A 6,414-nucleotide genomic window follows, 5' to 3' on the forward strand; every position below is an offset into this window, starting at 1 on the left:
GCGGCAACACAACGACTGACAAGCAGGAAACTGCGTCTCTCGCTACTGTTTTCACTGCTTTCGGTAAGTTTAGTCCCTAAAATCGCATAAACATTACAAACAGCTGTTCCTGACACAATAAACTTCATGTGTATTTTTTGCAACGGCTACGTGAGGTGTTTTAATGCGTGTGCGCTGAACATTGACGCATTTAAACAATTGAGCGAGGGAGTTGCCATGGAAACGGGGCGGCCACACAACGCCTGACAATAACGAAACTCGGTCTCTCGCTGCTGTTTCCATTGCTTTCGGTGTGTTTAGTCCCTAAAATCACATAAACATTACATACAGCTGTTCCTGACACTAATTTTATGTGTTTATTTTTTGTAACGTCTGCGTGAGGTGTTTTAATGCGTGCGCGCTGAACATTGACACATTCAAATACTGAAGTGGAGGGAGTTGCCATGGAAACTCAATGACTGACAAGCTGCTTTCGGTAAGTTTAGTCCCTAAAATCACATAAACATTACATATAGCTGTTCCTGACACATTTCTTGCTTGTATTTGGCTTCTGTTGAATATAGTTCATTGAGATGGTGTAGTGTCTTCAAACAAGTCCGTTAACATCTTAACCGGTTTCAGAGGAGGTAGGCTAATAGACTTAGCTTTTCATGAAAGTTTTGTCTTTTAATCACATCTGTATGTGTAGACAAGATGTTTTGACTCGTCTGTAATAGTTTTGCTGGTAATTTTTCAATGGGTGATTAGAAATAGGCTCAGACAACCTAAACATATACACACGGTACCGTTCATCGGTGACGTCACTGACGTAACTGAATCCAGTTCAAACGCATTTTGATCACTCATGGTAAACAAATGTTGATAAAAACTCTTCTGTAATTTCAGGAGCAAATAAAAACAATCCTTAAGGACACCACAGACGGAGAAGTAAGGGATGCAGATGAACTAGGAAAGCTTTTTAAATTGTAGGGCTTTGACAACATTAAATAAATAAGTAAACCTAGAAGCAAATTCTGTTACGAAATTATGTTCTGTATATTTGTATGTTCTTCTTTCTCTTTTCTACATTTCACCTGTGCTCTAGCATGGTTTCTTGTAATAAACCTGGCATTGTATACAAAATATTGTTGGCTCTGTGACAAATTGCTTGTTATGTTCCTAGATTCTTCCATGATGATGGCCTGCACCCCAGAGCTGGAGTGAACCTCCTGTTGGACAACATCTTCAAGGCACAGTAAACCATATGGCTGGTAAGTTAACCTCAAAAATACTCTACTGTTCAAAACTCAGTAAGATATTTTATGTTTTTCAAAATAAGTGTCTAATGCTTACCAAGACTGAATTTGTTTAAAATGCAGATAAAAAAAAACAGTAATATTGTAAAATATTATTAACATTTTAACTAGGGGTGTAGTTAGTAATTGTATTTTAGTAATCAAGTATTCTACAGATTATTCCATTGATTAATCGAGTAATTGGATAAGAAGTAATTTTCTTTATTAAAAAACAATACTAAATATAAAAGAGAAAATAGGATAGGTCTCTTAAAATAAATGACTAATTTGTTTTCTTTTTAGAAAAATGAACATTTTTATTGCTGAAATTGCATACACTAATAACCATGAAAACTAAACCAATTTAATGCATTTATATGTCAAATTACATTCAAAATGCGAATTCAAATATATCAATAATCATATATACATATATATCAAATAAAATTCACCAGTAGGTGGCAGAAAGTCACTGTTAAGTAAATGTGTCATTGCCATTGAACTGAATAATTTAACGGGTGATTCATTCAACAACGAAACACCATCATGTTGCTCAAAGACGTAAAACAGTGCTATGGCTGTGTTTGGGATGGTTATTTGTTGGTGAAATAGAGCAAAAACAGGCAATATGCTGTCTAAAACATAAGTCTCTTAATATTAACTTCTTGTTTATTGGTGAACTGTTGCATAAAATCAGTATCTCATTTATAATCATGCTGCAGCACTCTTCATTTGATATTCACTTTCTGTGTGTCACAGAGTATAAGACAATCAACATAAATGGCACATAGTCTTTCACAAAATATGGCTAACTTAGGCACATCATAACTAACCACTATTAATTTACGGTCTTAAATATGTCCAGCGTTTAGCGGTTTTACGTGAAAACATCTCGTAACCTTGCACTTCAGTTATATGTTATGAAATAAATCATCTTTTGTCTGAAATAATATGAACAGTAGCTATGCTAATCTTTCTCCGTTTGCTTTCCTGTTTTTATTTTGGGATGCCTATCCCAAGGTTACTAGAGATTATGCCAGTTCCAGTTTGGATTCAGCCTCACTTGTGAAGACTTCAGGAGATGCCAGCACTTACAAAGATTTCAGATGATGGCAACTATACAAAGCTGCCAAATATTTTCCTTATATTGTAATCATTGCCCTAAAAGGTATGTTTGCAGATTTTCAACCAGCTTTGTATTGTTAGTGTTGGTAATAGATGTAAATGAACAATGTTTCGCATATTTGTAATTTTAATATAGTAATACTATTAAATAATTTTTCAGTTTGGACATCTTTTACCATGTTTACTAAAGAGCACTTTGGGATGGAGTATGTTTTTTTTATTTATGATACAGATGTAAATGACTGTAAATGAACCTAAAAAACTGTTACATGCCCTTCTCATAAGCTCCAGCCTATTAGCAATGCTAATATTATTAAGCAAAATTAATAATGATATCTTTTAAAAAGTAATATAGTGACTTTATATAATGACTCACAATGAAAATAGAGTTACTGTGTTATTGATCTACTTTTAGGGAGGAACTTGGCAAGAAATCTACTTCACAGCACATCAGTGAAAGGCTTTCCTATGTAACAAATATGGATTCATGTGGATTCAAGTTTTCCACCCTTGCATATATCCATATCAGGTTTGTAAATGCATGGGGGGGGAATGAAAATCACATGAAAAAGAAAACATAACAAGGTCACTGGACTTCTCACAATATACCAGTATTATGCCAAAAATATTTTCTATTTAGCTAAAGTAAAATTAAACATAGATTGATACTTTGTAATAAGAGATACTCTATTATGTAATACAGATGTGATAGTCTATAATGCAGGCTGCCCAGTCCTGTTCTTGGAGATCTACCTTCCTGCAAACTTCAGCTCCTCCGGAGCAGTTGACAATTACAGACGGGTGTGTTAAATCAGGGTTAGATCAGAATTCTGCAAGTAGGTGGATCTCCAGGCAAAGGAATGGGCAGTCACGTTATATTGGTTATGTATGATGGATTTTGAACTGTGCTATTTTTATTGCAGGATTTCTGGGATCCCAGTAGAAGACATCAGAACACCAGATGCTGGCCTGGACAGATGTACCTACAGTAAACCACACCAATCTCTCTGCTTTTGCATAGATGGCTGACTACTACCATATTCTATGAAGGTATTATTATAGTAAAACTGAGCACCTGTGACAGTGGAATTTGTAGTTATAAAGAATAGTCACACATGCGTATCAGTACATTTGAAGCAACAGAGAATACTTTTTTAGGAGTTGCACTTTTTTTGTACTCTCTCTCTTACAAACACAAAACAACAGTTATACCATTTGAAATTCTCAGGTGCACAAATCCTATTCTGCAATTCACAAATTACAAAATTTATATGCTCACAGTTAGGCTAAAGTTGCTGCAGTGAATGAGGGGCAAAACACTCGCAGTTGAATAAAAAAAATCTCAAGTCATAAACAAATTTTGCACATTTGCATGTACAGTCGTAGTCAGAATTATTGGCACCGTTGGTAAATATGAAGCCTGTGAAAATAAAACTGCACTGTTAATCCTTTTTGATAAAAGATCCTCCTTGCCTTGCATTTAAAAAATATAGACACACATCTTCAAGGCAGATTTGTGACATTTTAAACTATACAGATTTATTTTTACAGGCTTCTTTGATCATATTTACTAAGGGTGCTAAAAATTCTGACCAAGACCGTAAATGAGAACTGATATCTCACATGACAAATCAGTATGTGACATCCCACTCACACACTTGCGCTCTATCCAGTGATAAACACATCATGTAGCCTTTGACCCACTACTACTAGCACAGTACACACAGCAAGTTTTTATTTATTTTAATAATTTGGATCAAACAGAATAGAACAGAATACAGTGGGTAAATGCTAGACTCTGTTAAATTCTAATAAAGTCTGTAAATATGTATTTTTCTAATAAACACACATTTCAGGAAACAAATAATTAAATTATATGACAAAATTAATGTAACAGAATATTCTGGAAAAATTAAATATAGCCCTGCATAAATCTGGTATAACTGGGCCTGTGAATTTCTTAATTTGTGGAACAGGATTTTTGCACCTGCATTTTGAGAAGGTTTTGTTGTGTTTGTGAGAGAAAGAAACAAAATAAAAGTTTGCAACACCTAAAACATTTTCTTGATGACTTCACTGATATATTCTCTACAAATACAAATTCCACTGTCACAGGTGTTCAGTTTGGCTACAAAAATACCACATACAATAGATCCACTGTATGCAAATATAACAAAGGGACATAAACAATTGAAAATTTAGGGATGTAAACTATAATCCTAAACTTTTATTTAGGATTATAAATCTAAAAGAAAAACATGTAGAACTTTTAGGGAGTGAAAATTGTGTCTATGACTGATATTAAAATGGTGGGTTACATCATCATCTTTTTTAAACCTGACCTGATTAGTTCTCACCCCTGATATCACAAGGAAAACTGACTGATCTGCTATGTACCTCTGTCTTATGTTTTCAAGGGTAAGAATTCTTTATAAATACTCTTTTCACCCATATGTCTTTATTTTGTGGAACACAAAAGGAGAGAGTGGCATAGTCTCTGTAATTTTATAGAAAAGCAGGAATGACAGTGAATGGTGACTGAGGCTGTCAGTGTGTTAATGTTCTGCCTTACATCTGTTTTTGTGCCCCACTGAAAATAAGTCAAATACATTTTGTACAAAATAACATGACATTTTTATTCTGAAGTGATTATAGCATTTAATTTGTAACTTGACACTTTTTATTGGCCTATAATTTACTTTCTTTGTGTGTTTACTTTAATTTATTTGTGTGTATTTGATTATTGTGTATTGTTAATGCATTTTCTATGTTAGTCTTGTATAGAAAATGTGCTCTAAACATGTATTTGTGTATTTTGTGTAAATAATAAATAAATTATAACTGAATTTGATGTGTGTTTAATAAATTATTACATATACAGGCTAATTTATCAAGTATTAAGTATGTGAGAAACAAGCAGAAGATTGTATAACGTCGTTTTACCGAACTGAAATCAACATCGTTTCAACGTTGGTAAGCCAACCAATTAGATCGATTTTATGTTGAATATGTGTTGATTCTATGACGTCGTTTCAACCATCTGAAAATCAACGTCGATTCAACGTTGGGTAAGTGAACCAATTGCGTCGATTTTACGTTAGTTTTGAATGGCGCGCCTGACGTTGGTTCAACATTACCCCGATGAGCAAAACGACGTACGGACCGACGTCGGAGATCAACGTCGTTTCGACGCCACGAGAAACTGTGTGGGTATCGATTCTATGTTGATTTTATGTTAGTTTGCTGTGTGGGAGAGCACTTTCACCAGGTTTCTCAGTGGGTGCGTCACTGAGTGGGGAGAACCTGTTTGATGTTCTGATCGGAACGGAAGAGCGGTGTTTTGACCCGCGACTATGCCGTCTCACAGTCACCCAGTTGCCCTGCTGCAAAGGCGAAGTTACCGGAACCGAACAATGTACGGCACTTCCTAAGCTAGTCGCATCCAAAGACCGCGGTCAAGTGAGCCGCCACCTGCGAACGTCAGCCGCCATCTGCTTCTTCTGGTGTTTAATGGCGGTTGGCAAACCAGCTTAATGGTGCATTACCGCCACCGACTGGACTGGAGTGTGGATCGGGATTTATGTATTTATTAATATGATGGGTAGAGAAGGGAAAGACCATAGGGACAACAAACCAAAAACGAAAAAAAATAAAAAACCAACAAAATTCTTTAAATAAATACATTATGCATTATGTATATTCTATATTACTTTACTTAATTCACATTCTTGTATAAACTTAATAATATCATCATATATCTTATTAGCTGTTTTCCCCAATAAACCAGATAAAGAAAAGTCATGATGATTTGCCTTTTTCATTGACTGAAAGAGACGATATCTCTCATTACTGTATTTGGTACATTGAAGTAGAACGTGTTCAACTGTTTCTTGTTGATTACAGTGTCTACACTCCCAGCCGCCATCTGGATTTGCTGCACGTCTATTAGCGGAATTACGGTACGGAGACACGAAGCGGCCAAAAAGCTGACGAACATCTATATTTCAAAGGTTAA

The 6,414-nt window shown here is 35.1% G+C and overlaps 1 long non-coding RNA gene across 1 annotated transcript; it reads left to right on the forward strand.

The window, feature by feature from the left end:
- Positions 1 to 239: 239 nt before the first annotated feature.
- Positions 240 to 655, forward strand: LOC127159267 (uncharacterized). Its single transcript, XR_007826400.1, has 3 exons — positions 240 to 290; positions 382 to 475; positions 564 to 655. It is a non-coding gene; the product is annotated as an uncharacterized LOC127159267 (long non-coding RNA).
- Positions 656 to 6,414: the final 5,759 nt, after the last annotated feature.

Source organism: Labeo rohita, unplaced genomic scaffold (assembly GCF_022985175.1).
Source record: "Labeo rohita strain BAU-BD-2019 unplaced genomic scaffold, IGBB_LRoh.1.0 scaffold_204, whole genome shotgun sequence".
NCBI lineage: Eukaryota > Metazoa > Chordata > Actinopteri > Cypriniformes > Cyprinidae > Labeo > Labeo rohita.